At 33.4% G+C, this 16,874-nt stretch overlaps 1 long non-coding RNA gene across 1 annotated transcript; it reads right to left on the reverse strand.

The window, feature by feature from the left end:
* Positions 1–1,359: 1,359 nt before the first annotated feature.
* On the reverse strand, positions 1,360–2,585 carry LOC130247590 (uncharacterized). The gene is made up of 3 exons (XR_008839562.1): positions 2,444–2,585; positions 2,174–2,320; positions 1,360–1,503 (listed from the first exon to the last, which is right to left on the reverse strand). It is a non-coding gene; the product is annotated as an uncharacterized LOC130247590 (long non-coding RNA).
* Between the last annotated feature and the right edge of the window lie 14,289 nt (positions 2,586–16,874).

The following is a 16,874-nucleotide window of genomic DNA, read 5'->3' on the forward strand; positions in this document are numbered from 1 at the left end:
AATCCAGGAACATGTCCTACTTAGGGAAATCAGGTTGGCAGTAAAAACAGTGGTAGGGCTCGCACTTACCAAATCAGACTAAACAACTGTCCATTTCAATCTATTCTGTGTTTGTTTGTCAATGCAATTTACTTTGGAATGAACAGGCTGCAACGTCAAGTAATGCTATACAGTGAATACTATATAATCTATGTGAGAGGTAAAAAATTATTCTTTTGTTAATACATATTTATTTTATTCCCTTCATGTATATGAAACTTCATTCTGTTTTTATGTAGTTATTAATAAATATTCTAAATTCAGTTTTTCTCCTAGTTTTGTTTTATTTTACTTTTTTATTTCAGGAAAAATGTATCTGGGAAATAATGATGAAGGTGGGGTTTATGAACTGTTCTGCAGCTGCAAGCCAGCAGCAGTTTCCATTTTTACAGATGCATTTACAAGGATGTAATGTTAACCAGCAGATGTCCTTAGCATTCTGTATATTTTGATTTCATTTAAACAGTTAATCTAACAGGTGTAATCTATCTAATCTGCCAGTGAATAAAGCAAACATGGCCAGTGCAGTGGATTAACAACTCATCAACTTCAAAAGAAACAAGACAATGTTTTGTTACATTGTTTGCTCAAAATAACCTCAATGCAAATTAATTTGCCATTTTAAATGTACAAGCCTGAACAAGCCCAACTACAATTTGATTAGCTGACTGCTTTATTGTTTATCAGCAGGGTGAGGGAGGATTCTGCAAGTCATCCCAAAGACAATATTGCTCTATATCATTTTTGTTGTGGTTATAGTGTGAACTGGACTGATCTCATGAATGTATACAGATTTGCTTTGAACTTCAGATTTATGCTCATATATTATGTTTGGTGTGGCTGACTCTAAACTGATTTGTTGGAATCTTTACACACAAAAGTTTAATTAAAAACAGAAATCAAAACAACAACAAAATGTTTTTTAAGGTTAATATTAACACAGTTGTAAATATAAGATGTACCTAAACATGTGTTGTTGATGCTGATGGTGAGATTTGAGTTTGTTGCAGTGAATCCAGACAAACATGAGCAATTGTAACTTCCTATTTCATTTGTGCAGTTGGAGTATGGACCACAGACAGGTGGACTGAACAGACATTCATCTATATCTGTGTATGAAATACAGTAAAACAAGCTATCATATAGAAAAAAGATTATTGTAATGAAAATATAATTACAATAGAGTTTCACCCACACACTAATGATGAAACAAAACATTAATCAATGCCTGACATAAAGTGAAAGGTTTTAGATAAAAAGGAAATTCAAAAAGTACACAAAGTAACATCCTGTCAGAGCTTAGTTTGTCAATCATACCTGTGCATGTGTTATTGCTGTTTATAGGGAGGTTTGGATCAGTTACATTATATCCACTCATGCATGTGCAATTGTAACTCCCAATAGTGTTGTTGCAGATTGAGTTTGAACCACAGATTTCTGACATCTCTACACATTCATCCACATCTGTATTAAATGAAAATTAGAAAAAAGTTTTGGTCACTCATTTGTGAAGGCCTAAAATAAGGTCCAATTAAAGAAAACACTGCAATACAACGAAGTTCACGAAATTCCAACTGAGAACTGAGCAAAAAGTGCATTCAAAGTATACAAAACCATTGCCAAACTAACTTTTTTATAATTTCTCTGGACAACAATGACTAAAGAAGTAATTACTGACTCTAGGTTGTGTGTTTAGAAAATTGCAATTAGGCAAATTTGGTTTTATATCTAACAAGTAGTTTAGGAGGTTTTAAAAAGTTACCTGAAAGAGAAAAAAGGATTGAAAATTCATGAGCGTGTTTTCTACAAACATGGTTTAATTAAAAAATATGTCAATTGTTAGGAAAAATTGTCTATAAAATTACAAAAAATTAAATTTGATTGAAAAAATATGACTGTATAATATACAAATGGCAAAAACACCACAACAGAGAATGGTTACGAAAAGTTTTAATGTACTGTACCACTACATGTTATTGATAGCGAGGTTCCACGTTCAGAAATCAATGCAAAAAATCACTTATAAAAGTTAATTATTTAAAATACATTTACAAAATATTGATTAAAAAATTAAACTGAAAAAACATGAATATTAAATTCACAGATTATATAAGAACTCAATTTTAGAATTTACCTTCACAGGTGTTATTGATTCTGATGGTGAGATTTAAGTTTGCTACAGTGAAACCATCCAAACATGAGCAATTGTAACTTCCTAATTTATTTGTGCAGTTGGAATATGGACCACAAACTGTTGGACTATCCAGACATTCATTAATATCTATAAAGACAAAAAATTTAAGTTCGTAATTATTCAAATAAAATTTAAATTTAAAAGTAAAAATCTTTATTTTACATTATATATTGCACTTGACAGAAATTTGAAAAAGTGGATAATATTTACCACGACAAGAGTTGTTGACGCTCACAGGACTGTCTTCATTAGAGACATTAAATCCATTCCAGCATGAACACAAGTAACCCCCAATCCTGTTAGTACAGTCTGAGTATTGACCACACACTGACGCTGCATCTTTACATTCATTGATGTCTGAAAAACAGGAAGATGATTCTACATAAAAACAGTGTTTCTGAACTAACAGGAGTTACTGAATAAACTCATACTGGTCATGTTACTAAAACTATATTCAGTACATATGAAATCTAATGGGATTTCTCACCTCTCTGGCAAAGTGACCCCTCTGAAGGGAGAGTTTGAATGCATCCACAAGTGCTTCCCACAATGCTATCACACACCTGATAGGCCTTGCAGGTGTCACTGGGCCAAACATGATCCACCTCACACTTGCACTCATATTCTGTTCCATTCAACCCACACACTGTAAAACAAGGAGATTTATTTATTTGTGCTCAATCTGTGGATTTCTGCTAAAACTAAACTAATCTTAATATGTGACATGATGAACAGTTCTGTGCTCACCAGTATTCATGTCGATATCTGTGATATTTGTGCTGCTGCTCAGAGTCAAAGGCAGGCTGATATTTCTGACAACATTTCGTAAGTAGTCCACCAGGAACAAGTCAAAGAATCTCACATCAATATTAATCACGTAGTTAGCAGAAAGAACTGTAGAAACGGACAAAAGCAGGTAAACTTTGCATACAAAAAAACGATCATTAAAAAAAACGAGACAACACTAATATTAAAACACAATGACATCTGCTGTATGTAGGAGAAAACAAAAAATAATAATTAGATGGAGAATATGATGATGTTGCAGAATGATGTCATCGTCTCACCTTGGCAGAACTGCCCATCAGCTGGAAGGCCATTGATACATGTGCATGAACCATTAGTGATGACATCACAGGCCTCGTATGCGTGACATGTGTCATTTGGCCAAACAAACAGACCCTCACATTTACACTGATACTGCATTTCGTTCAAAGAACACACTGGAGAGCAGAAGAAGAGTCCAAACATCAGATATCTTCATTTATGGAAGTATTCATGATGTATAATTTTAGATAAACAGCATCACAAAGCAGAAACAGAGATCATACCAGTAGTGATGTTGATTTCTGTAATGTTAGTGCTGTCACTGATTGTGTAGGGCAAACTGAAATTCATCAGAAGAGTCCTCAGCTGATCAGTGATCCTACGATCAATGCTGTTGATGTCAATTTCAATCAGATATTCAGTCAGAGGCAGAGACACTGAAGAAAAAGAGAAGAAAATCCACAAATGATCAACATTCCTCTACATGTATGATAATCAAGGCAAATAACACACAATTATGAACTGATAATGATGTTTGTATCAACAGGATTTAACACAACTGCTTTTTTAAAAACTTTTCCACATATTTAAGTAACATTTACCATAACTGAAAATGTAAAGAACACAAATACACACAATACCATATAATAGAATGAATTGTTATTTTGTTTCACATTATCTTAAAATAAAAATCCAATTTATAATAGTTTATTTAATCAGGACAACGTAGTATAACATTGCAACAAGTTCAAGCAGACAATGCTCCACAAACAGGCTTCTAGGCAAAGGCTAAAATACAGCCTTGTACACACTGAAATCATTTTCTACATTCAGCACTTACCATTGCATGGGTTACTGTTGCTGACTGGTTGATTTCTGTCTGTTACAGTAAACGCACTCAAGCAGGAACAGTTGAAATTCCCAATTGAGTTGTTGCAATGAGAGTTTGGACCACAGACTTCTGATGACTTTAGACATTCATTCACATCTTTATTAAAAGAAGAGATTGAAAAATATTGTTGCTATTAGGAATGATTGCTATGATATGATGATCAGAGTAATTTGAATAACTAAATTTATGTGTTTAAAACAATAAAGTACAGAATGAAAAAATAGACATTCTGTGCTAATATTAACTGTAATCAATGCAGCAAACCAGATCAAAAGTTAAGTTGGTCTCACGTTACAATAAGACTCCATCAATTAATGTTATTCAAAGTATTTACAGTACCAACATGAAATAAAACGCAATAATACTTGTGCAACATTTATTAATCATAATTAAACATACTAAAGTTTTATTAAAATACATAGTTGTACTTGATAACATTAGTTATTTCATTGACTCAACACAATATTACAATGAACAACTTTACTTTCAGAAATGCTATAAATGTACTGTTAATTCGTTGTTCTTGTTTGTAAATACATTACCTTACAGTAACTAATGGAACCATATAATAAAGTGTTACAGTTATAGATTTAAAAGAAATTCTGTAACTTAACAATTGCAAAAAAAGAAATGGCAAGAAATATGCTTTGCTAGCGTCCCAGATTATATTGTAATTTAACAGGGACAATGCTCACTAATAAACAGTGAAACTGTAAATAAGCCAGAGTTAGCCACAAGGGCTAATTTTCATCTGTTGCCCCCTGCCAGATTTTAAAAGATTGAGTTTGGACCACAGACGTCTGACATCTCAACACATTCATCCACATCTTAATTAATAGAAAGCAGGAGAAAAAGTACAATTCGAGTTAGCTTAGTCTAATCTATTCTTTTACCAGAACGCATCCAAAGTCTAAAATAGAAATCCCAAATTGACAAACTTTTTAATTTTATAATAAACTCAAATAAAAATATAAAATGTACCTCTGCATGTGTTATTGATGCTGATGGTGAGATTTGAGTTTATTGCAGTGAAACCATCCAAACATGAGCAATTGTAACTTCCTAATTCATTTGTGCAGTTGGAATATGGGCCACAGACAGGTGGACTGAACAGACATTCATCGTTATCTATTGAGGAGAAAAAGGTTTATTAATTATTTAAATCCTATTTTAATTGTAATGTCATATTTTTTATTCATTTAAATTATTTATTTTACCAGCTGACAATATTTACCATGACAAGAGTTGTTGACGCTCACAGGACTGTCTTTATTAGAGACATTAAATCCATTCCAGCATGAACACATGTAACTCCCAATCCTGTTAGTACAGTCTGAGTATTGACCACACACTGACGCTGCATCTTCACATTCATTGATGTCTGAAAAACAGGAAGATGATTCTGCATAAAAACAGGGTTTCTGAACTATCAGGAGTTACTGAATGAACTCAAACTGGTCATGTTACTAAAACTACATTCAGTACATATGAAATCTAATGGGATTTCTCACCTCTCTGGCAAAGTGACCCATCTGAAGGGAGAGTTTGAATGCATCCACAAGTGCTTCCCACAATGCTATCACACACCTGATAGGCCTTGCAGGTGTCACTGGGCCAAACATGATCCACTTCACACTTGCACTCATATTCTGTTCCATTCAACCCACACACTGTAAAACAAGGAGATTTATTTATTTGTGCTCAATCTGTGGATTTATGCTGAAACTAAACTCATCTTAGGCTACAGCATAATTAATTTAAGAGATTCTGAATGAAACGTTGTTTATTTTTCATTCAATGTTTAATTTTAAGGCTGCCCCCTTGGACTGACTGTGTTTGCAGTTTTCAACATTATTTCTCTTAAGCCTTTTCTGTTTGCTCTATACTCACTTGTGTTTAAATTAGTTTATTTATATATTTGACTTGCTCAGATATTTAATAGTCAAGGAAAGACTGTTTTTGACTATCTTGTTTGTATTGTTTTTATGTTTTTATGTGATTTTCCCTGTAGGACTACAAGACTATCAAAGTTGCACTTTGTGATACACTAATACGGTAAAGTTTTTTTTTTACCAAACAGTGTGTTTTTAGCAAGCTCATAAGTTGTAATTTGTGGTAATGTTATCATTTTATTTCATTAATAAATTATGTATATTCTTAAAGATCCATGACTTTTTTCCCCAGACATATCCATAATTATTTAATTTGTCTGTACCATTTTATGAACATGCAAGTTCTTCATGCCGCATATTATCACTTATTATTATAGTATTTCAGTACAATTTAAAACAATTATACAAATTACATTCTTTCTCAGCCTGTAAACTCAAAATATTTCCCCCATGTTTGGAGAAATATGCCTAATAAATTAATTTAATAAACGGGCATTTGGGTGACTAATGGCGTCAAAGAACGACTACTGGTCGACTACAAAAATCTTTCGTCAGGGACAGCCCTACACCTTAATATGTGACATGATGAACAGTTCTGTTCTCACCAGTATTCATGTCGATATCTGTGATATTTGTGCTGCTGCTCAGAGTCAAAGGCAGGCTGATATTTCTGACAACATTTCGTAAGTAGTCCACCAGGAACAAGTCAAAGAATCTCAGATCAATGTCAATCACGTATTTAGATTGAAGAACTGCAGGATCAAAAAGTAGCAGGTAAACAGAGATTATTGCAAAGAAGAACAAGTAAAAAAATCTGAGACAACACTAATATTAAAACATAATGAAATCTACTGTATGTAGGAAAACCACAAAGTAATAATTAGATGGAGAATTTGATGATGTTGCAGAATGATGTCATTGTCTCACCTTGGCAGAACTGTCCATCAGCTGGAAGGCCATTGATACATGTGCATGAACCATTAGTGATGACATCACAGGCCTCGTATGCGTGACATGTGTCATTTGGCCAAACAAACAGACCCTCACATTTACACTGATACCGCGTTTCATTCAAAGAACACACTGGAGAGCAGAAGAAGAGTCCAAACATCAGATATCTTCATTTATGGAAGTACTCATGATGTATAATTTTAGATAAACAGCATCACAAAGCTGAAACAGAGATCATACCAGTAGTGATGTTGATTTCTGTAATGTTAGTGCTGTCACTGATTGCGTAGGGCAAACTGAAATTCATCAGAAGAGTCCTCAGCTGATCAGTGATCCTACGATCAATGCTGTTGATGTCAATTTCAATCAGATATTCAGTCAGAGGCAGAGGCACTGTAGAAAAAGAGAAGAAAATCCACAAATGATCAACATTCCTCTACATGTATGATAATCAAGGCAAATAACACACAATTATGAACTGATAATGATGTTTGTATCAACAGGATTTAACACAACTGCTTTTTTAAAAACTTTTACACATATTTAAGTAACATTTACCATAACTGAAAATGTAAAGAACACAAATACACACAATACCATATAATAGAATGAATTGTTATTTTATTTCACATTATCTTAAAATAAAAATCCAATTTATAATAGTTTATTTAATCAGGACAACGTAGTATAACATTGCAACAAGTTCAAGCAGACAATGCTCCACAAACAGGCTTCTAGGCAAAGGCTAAAATACAGCCTTGTACACACTGAAATCATTTTCTACATTCAGCACTTACCATTGCATGGGTTACTGTTGCTGACTGGTTGATTTCTGTCTGTTACAGTAAACGCACTCAAGCAGGAACAGTTGAAATTCCCAATTGAGTTGTTGCAACGAGAGTTTGGACCACAGGCCTCTGATGACTTTAGACATTCATTCACATCTTTATTAAAGAAGAGATTGAAAAATATTGTTGCTATTAGGAAGGATTGCTATGATATGATGGTCAGAGTAATTTAAATATCTAAATTTATGTGTTTAAAACAATAAAGTACAGAATGAAAAAATACACATTCTGTGCTAATATTAACTGTTATCAATGCAGCAAACCACATCAAAAGTTAAGTTGGTCTCACGTTACAATAAGACTCCATCAGTTAATGTTTTTCAAAGTATTTACAGTACCAACATGAAATAAAACGCAATAATACTTGTGCAACATTTATTAATCATAATTAAACATACTAATGTTTTATTAAAATACATAGTTGTACTTGATAACATTAGCTATTTCATTGACTCAACACAATATTACAATGAACAACTTTACTTTCAGAAATGCTATAAATGTACTGTTAATTCGTTGTTCTTGTTTGTAAATACATTACCTTACAGTAACTAATGGAACCATATAGTAAAGTGTTACAGTTATAGATTTAAAAGAAATTCTGTAACTTAACAATTGCAAAAAAAGAAATGGCAAGAAATATGCTTTGCTAGCGTCCCAGATTATATTGTAATTTAACAGGGACAATGCTCACTAATAAACAGTGAAACTGTAAATAAGCCAGAGTTAGCCACAAGGGCTAATTTTCATCTGTTGCCCCCTGCCAGATTTTAAAAGATTGAGTTTGGACCACAGACGTCTGACATCTCAACACATTCATCCACATCTTAATTAATAGAAAGCAGGAGAAAAAGTACAATTCGAGTTAGCTTAGTCTAATTCTATTCTTTTACCAGAACGCATCCAAAGTCTAAAATAGAAATCCCAAATTGACAAACTTTTTAATTTTATAATAAACTCAAATAAAAATATAAAATGTACCTCTGCATGTGTTGTTGATGCTGATGGTGAGATTTGAGTTTATTGCAGTGAAACCATCCAAACATGAGCAATTGTAACTTCCTAATTCATTTGTGCAGTTGGAATATGGGCCACAGACAGGTGGACTGAACAGACATTCATCGTTATCTATTGAGGAGAAAAAGGTTTATTAATTATTTAAATCCTATTTTAATTGTAATGTCATATTTTTTATTCATTTAAATTATTTATTTTACCAGCTGACAATATTTACCATGACAAGAGTTGTTGACGCTCACAGGACTGTCTTTATTAGAGACATTAAATCCATTCCAGCATGAACACATGTAACTCCCAATCCTGTTAGTACAGTCTGAGTATTGACCACACACTGACGCTGCATCTTCACATTCATTGATGTCTGAAAAACAGGAAGATGATTCTGCATAAAAACAGGGTTTCTGAACTATCAGGAGTTACTGAATGAACTCAAACTGGTCATGTTACTAAAACTACATTCAGTACATATGAAATCTAATGGGATTTCTCACCTCTCTGGCAAAGTGACCCATCTGAAGGGAGAGTTTGAATGCATCCACAAGTGCTTCCCACAATGCTATCACACACCTGATAGGCCTTGCAGGTGTCACTGGGCCAAACATGATCCACTTCACACTTGCACTCATATTCTGTTCCATTCAACCCACACACTGTAAAACAAGGAGATTTATTTATTTGTGCTCAATCTGTGGATTTATGCTGAAACTAAACTCATCTTAGGCTACAGCATAATTAATTTAAGAGATTCTGAATGAAACGTTGTTTATTTTTCATTCAATGTTTAATTTTAAGGCTGCCCCCTTGGACTGACTGTGTTTGCAGTTTTCAACATTATTTCTCTTAAGCCTTTTCTGTTTGCTCTATACTCACTTGTGTTTAAATTAGTTTATTTATATATTTGACTTGCTCAGATATTTAATAGTCAAGGAAAGACTGTTTTTGACTATCTTGTTTGTATTGTTTTTATGTTTTTATGTGATTTTCCCTGTAGGACTACAAGACTATCAAAGTTGCACTTTGTGATACACTAATACGGTAAAGTTTTTTTTTACCAAACAGTGTGTTTTTAGCAAGCTCATAAGTTGTAATTTGTGGTAATGTTATCATTTCATTTTATTAATAAATTATGTATATTCTTAAAGATCCATGACCTTCTCCCCAGACATATCCATAATTATTTAATTTGTCAGTACCATTTTATGAACGTGCAAGTTCTTCATGCCGGATATTAACACTTATTATTATAGTATTTCAGTACAATTTAAAACAATTATACAAATTACATTCTTTCTCAGCCTGTAAACTCAAAATATTTCCCCCATGTTTGGAGAAATATGCCTAATAAATTAATTTAATAAACGGGCATTTGGGTGACTAATGGTGTCAAAGAACGACTACTGGTCGACTACAAAAATCTTTCGTCAGGGACAGCCCTACACCTTAATATGTGACATGATGAACAGTTCTGTTCTCACCAGTATTCATGTCGATATCTGTGATATTTGTGCTGCTGCTCAGAGTCAAAGGCAGGCTGATATTTCTGACAACATTTCGTAAGTAGTCCACCAGGAACAAGTCAAAGAATCTCAGATCAATGTCAATCACGTATTTAGATTGAAGAACTGCAGGATCAAAAAGTAGCAGGTAAACAGAGATTATTGCAAAGAAGAACAAGTAAAAAAATCTGAGACAACACTAATATTAAAACATAATGAAATCTACTGTATGTAGGAAAACCACAAAGTAATAATTAGATGGAGAATTTGATGATGTTGCAGAATGATGTCATTGTCTCACCTTGGCAGAACTGTCCATCAGCTGGAAGGCCATTGATACATGTGCATGAACCATTAGTGATGACATCACAGGCCTCGTATGCGTGACATGTGTCATTTGGCCAAACAAACAGACCCTCACATTTACACTGATACCGCGTTTCATTCAAAGAACACACTGGAGAGCAGAAGAAGAGTCCAAACATCAGATATCTTCATTTATGGAAGTACTCATGATGTATAATTTTAGATAAACAGCATCACAAAGCTGAAACAGAGATCATACCAGTAGTGATGTTGATTTCTGTAATGTTAGTGCTGTCACTGATTGCGTAGGGCAAACTGAAATTCATCAGAAGAGTCCTCAGCTGATCAGTGATCCTACGATCAATGCTGTTGATGTCAATTTCAATCAGATATTCAGTCAGAGGCAGAGGCACTGTAGAAAAAGAGAAGAAAATCCACAAATGATCAACATTCCTCTACATGTATGATAATCAAGGCAAATAACACACAATTATGAACTGATAATGATGTTTGTATCAACAGGATTTAACACAACTGCTTTTTTAAAAACTTTTACACATATTTAAGTAACATTTACCATAACTGAAAATGTAAAGAACACAAATACACACAATACCATATAATAGAATGAATTGTTATTTTATTTCACATTATCTTAAAATAAAAATCCAATTTATAATAGTTTATTTAATCAGGACAACGTAGTATAACATTGCAACAAGTTCAAGCAGACAATGCTCCACAAACAGGCTTCTAGGCAAAGGCTAAAATACAGCCTTGTACACACTGAAATCATTTTCTACATTCAGCACTTACCATTGCATGGGTTACTGTTGCTGACTGGTTGATTTCTGTCTGTTACAGTAAACGCACTCAAGCAGGAACAGTTGAAATTCCCAATTGAGTTGTTGCAACGAGAGTTTGGACCACAGGCCTCTGATGACTTTAGACATTCATTCACATCTTTATTAAAGAAGAGATTGAAAAATATTGTTGCTATTAGGAAGGATTGCTATGATATGATGGTCAGAGTAATTTAAATATCTAAATTTATGTGTTTAAAACAATAAAGTACAGAATGAAAAAATACACATTCTGTGCTAATATTAACTGTTATCAATGCAGCAAACCACATCAAAAGTTAAGTTGGTCTCACGTTACAATAAGACTCCATCAGTTAATGTTTTTCAAAGTATTTACAGTACCAACATGAAATAAAACGCAATAATACTTGTGCAACATTTATTAATCATAATTAAACATACTAATGTTTTATTAAAATACATAGTTGTACTTGATAACATTAGCTATTTCATTGACTCAACACAATATTACAATGAACAACTTTACTTTCAGAAATGCTATAAATGTACTGTTAATTCGTTGTTCTTGTTTGTAAATACATTACCTTACAGTAACTAATGGAACCATATAGTAAAGTGTTACAGTTATAGATTTAAAAGAAATTCTGTAACTTAACAATTGCAAAAAAAGAAATGGCAAGAAATATGCTTTGCTAGCGTCCCAGATTATATTGTAATTTAACAGGGACAATGCTCACTAATAAACAGTGAAACTGTAAATAAGCCAGAGTTAGCCACAAGGGCTAATTTTCATCTGTTGCCCCCTGCCAGATTTTAAAAGATTGAGTTTGGACCACAGACGTCTGACATCTCAACACATTCATCCACATCTTAATTAATAGAAAGCAGGAGAAAAAGTACAATTCGAGTTAGCTTAGTCTAATTCTATTCTTTTACCAGAACGCATCCAAAGTCTAAAATAGAAATCCCAAATTGACAAACTTTTTAATTTTATAATAAACTCAAATAAAAATATAAAATGTACCTCTGCATGTGTTGTTGATGCTGATGGTGAGATTTGAGTTTATTGCAGTGAAACCATCCAAACATGAGCAATTGTAACTTCCTAATTCATTTGTGCAGTTGGAATATGGGCCACAGACAGGTGGACTGAACAGACATTCATCGTTATCTATTGAGGAGAAAAAGGTTTATTAATTATTTAAATCCTATTTTAATTGTAATGTCATATTTTTATTCATTTAAATTATTTATTTTACCAGCTGACAATATTTACCATGACAAGAGTTGTTGACGCTCACAGGACTGTCTTTATTAGAGACATTAAATCCATTCCAGCATGAACACATGTAACTCCCAATCCTGTTAGTACAGTCTGAGTATTGACCACACACTGACGCTGCATCTTCACATTCATTGATGTCTGAAAAACAGGAAGATGATTCTGCATAAAAACAGGGTTTCTGAACTATCAGGAGTTACTGAATGAACTCAAACTGGTCATGTTACTAAAACTACATTCAGTACATATGAAATCTAATGGGATTTCTCACCTCTCTGGCAAAGTGACCCATCTGAAGGGAGAGTTTGAATGCATCCACAAGTGCTTCCCACAATGCTATCACACACCTGATAGGCCTTGCAGGTGTCACTGGGCCAAACATGATCCACTTCACACTTGCACTCATATTCTGTTCCATTCAACCCACACACTGTAAAACAAGGAGATTTATTTATTTGTGCTCAATCTGTGGATTTATGCTGAAACTAAACTCATCTTAGGCTACAGCATAATTAATTTAAGAGATTCTGAATGAAACGTTGTTTATTTTTCATTCAATGTTTAATTTTAAGGCTGCCCCCTTGGACTGACTGTGTTTGCAGTTTTCAACATTATTTCTCTTAAGCCTTTTCTGTTTGCTCTATACTCACTTGTGTTTAAATTAGTTTATTTATATATTTGACTTGCTCAGATATTTAATAGTCAAGGAAAGACTGTTTTTGACTATCTTGTTTGTATTGTTTTTATGTTTTTATGTGATTTTCCCTGTAGGACTACAAGACTATCAAAGTTGCACTTTGTGATACACTAATACGGTAAAGTTTTTTTTTTACCAAACAGTGTGTTTTTAGCAAGCTCATAAGTTGTAATTTGTGGTAATGTTATCATTTCATTTTATTAATAAATTATGTATATTCTTAAAGATCCATGACCTTCTCCCCAGACATATCCATAATTATTTAATTTGTCAGTACCATTTTATGAACGTGCAAGTTCTTCATGCCGGATATTAACACTTATTATTCTAGTATTTCAGTACAATTTAAAACAATTATACAAATTACATTCTTTCTCAGCCTGTAAACTCAAAATATTTCCCCCATGTTTGGAGAAATATGCCTAATAAATTAATTTAATAAACGGGCATTTGGGTGACTAATGGTGTCAAAGAACGACTACTGGTCGACTACAAAAATCTTTCGTCAGGGACAGCCCTACACCTTAATATGTGACATGATGAACAGTTCTGCTCTCACCAGTATTCATGTCGATATCTGTGATATTTGTGCTGCTGCTCAGAGTCAAAGGCAGGCTGATATTTCTGACAACATTTCGTAAGTAGTCCACCAGGAACAAGTCAAAGAATCTCAGATCAATGTCAATCACGTATTTAGATTGAAGAACTGCAGGATCAAAAAGTAGCAGGTAAACAGAGATTATTGCAAAGAGGAACAAGTAAAAAAATCTGAGACAACACTAATATTAAAACATAATGACATCTACTGTATGTAGGAAAACCACAAAGTAATAATTAGATGGAGAATTTGATGATGTTGCAGAATGATGTCATCGTCTCACCTTGGCAGAACTGCCCATCAGCTGGAAGGCCATTGATACATGTGCATGAACCATTAGTGATGACATCACAGGCCTCGTATGCGTGACATGTGTCATTTGGCCAAACAAACAGACCCTCACATTTACACTGATACCGCGTTTCATTCAAAGAACACACTGGAGAGCAGAAGAAGAGTCCAAACATCAGATATCTTCATTTATGGAAGTACTCATGATGTATAATTTTAGATAAACAGCATCACAAAGCTGAAACAGAGATCATACCAGTAGTGATGTTGATTTCTGTAATGTTAGTGCTGTCACTGATTGTGTAGGGCAAACTGAAATTCATCAGAAGAGTCCTCAGCTGATCAGTGATCCTACGATCAATGCTGTTGATCTCAATTTCAATCAGATATTCAGTCAGAGGTAGAGACACTGAAGAAAAAGAGAAGCAAATACACAAATGATCAATATTCCTTTTACAAGCATGATAATCAAGGCAAATACAATTATGAATAAACAATAATGTTTACACCAACAGGATTTAACAACTACTTTTTAAAATAGTGCTCTATGTATTTATACAACTTTTATCATAGCTGAAGATGTAAAAACACACACAAAACCATATAATAGATTTATTTATTTACTTATTTTTGTCACAAGCAGTTAATACTCCATATACAGGCTTCTAGAATTTTCTACATTCAGCACTTACCATTGCATGGGTTACTGTTGCTGACTGGTTGATTTCTGTCTGTTACAGTAAACGCACTCAAGCAGGAACAGTTGAAACTCCCAATTGAGTTGTTGCAATGAGAGTTTGGACCACAGACCTCCGATGACTTTAGACATTCATTCACATCTTTATTAAAGGAAGAGATGGAAAAGTATTGTTGTTATTAGTAATGAGTGTTATGATATGATGATCAAAGTAAATTAAATAACTTTACTGAATGTATGAGTGCAAAACTATAAATTAGAGAATGAAAAACAAATGTCAAATTATTAAAACATTAATAATGGAACAATGTAGTAAAATGTTATCATTAATTCCTTAACAGTTATTTAGAAAATATTGTTACAAACATTAAATGGCAAAAATATGCTTTGCTTACTTCCTAGATTATATAATAATTAATTTTCCAGAGTTTACCTTCACATGTGTTATTGATGCTGATGGAGAGACTTGAGTTTATTGCAGTGAAACCATCCAAACATGAGCAATTGTAACTTCCTAGTTCATTTGTGCAGTTGGAATATGGACCACATACAAGTGGACTGAACAGACATTCATCTTTATCTATTGGGAAAAAAGGTTTATTAATTATCATACTCATATTTTTGTATCATATTTTATTTGTAATGTCATGCCTTTAATTGGTTTAAATGACCGATTTTAATTTTAGACATAAAAAACCTCTAAAATCTGAAAAAAATATAAACAAATCTGACCAGAAATAAAAATCAGCTGATGATATTTACCATGGCAAGAGTTGTTGACGCTCACAGGACTGTCTGTATTAGAGACATTAAATCCATCCCAGCATGAACACAAGTAACTCCCAATCCTGTTAGTACAGTCTGAGTATTGACCACACACTGATGCTGCATCTTCACATTCATTGATGTCTGAAAAACAGGAAGATGATTCTGCATAAAAACAGTGTTTCTGAACTATCAGGAGTTACTGAATAAACTCATACTGGTCATGTTACTAAAACTACATTCAGTACATATGAAATCTAATGGGATTTCTCACCTCTCTGGCAAAGTGACCCCTCTGAAGGGAGAGTTTGAATGCATCCACAAGTGCTTCCCACAATGCTATCACAAACCTGATAGGCCATGCAGGTGTCACTGGGCCAAACATGATCCACCTCACACTTGCACTCATATTCTGTTCCATTCAACCCACACACTGTAAAACAATGAGATTTATTTATTTGTGTTCAATCTATGGATTTCTGCTGAAACTAAACTCATCCTAGTAGAGTTTCCCCCTAATAATCCACTAATTAATAGTCAACCAGATATTTTTTGGTCCATAACGCTTTTGTTGATTTGTTGTTCGCAGGAAAAAATACACAAGTGGTGCAGTCAGGGTGCGTGTCCACCAAAAGCGTTTTTGCGCTGAGAGCTTTGTGTGTTTTAAAAGCTTTGAATAATTAAATAAATTTATTGTTCATTAAATATTTTATTTGAAAGCTCATGCTTAATCTTAGTAGCAGTTATTATTGTCCATAAACAATTTAATTTTGCCTACATTGTTTATTTGTTGTTATTTTTTTATAAAGGCTATGCTACATTTTATTTGAGAGCTTCTGAATAAAACACTTTTTCCATTCAGTGTTTAATTTTAAGGCTCGTCCTTCGAACTCACTATGTTTGCAGCTTTCAACGTTATTTTTCTTAAGCCTTTTTGCTTTGCTTTATATTTGTTGTGTTTAAAGTAGTTTATTTATAAATCTGACTTACCAATATTTCATAGTAAAGGAAAGACTGTTTTTGACTAGTTTGTAT

The sequence above is a fragment of the Danio aesculapii genome, chromosome 20, assembly GCF_903798145.1.
Source record: "Danio aesculapii chromosome 20, fDanAes4.1, whole genome shotgun sequence".
NCBI classification, from domain to species: Eukaryota; Metazoa; Chordata; class Actinopteri; order Cypriniformes; family Danionidae; genus Danio; species Danio aesculapii.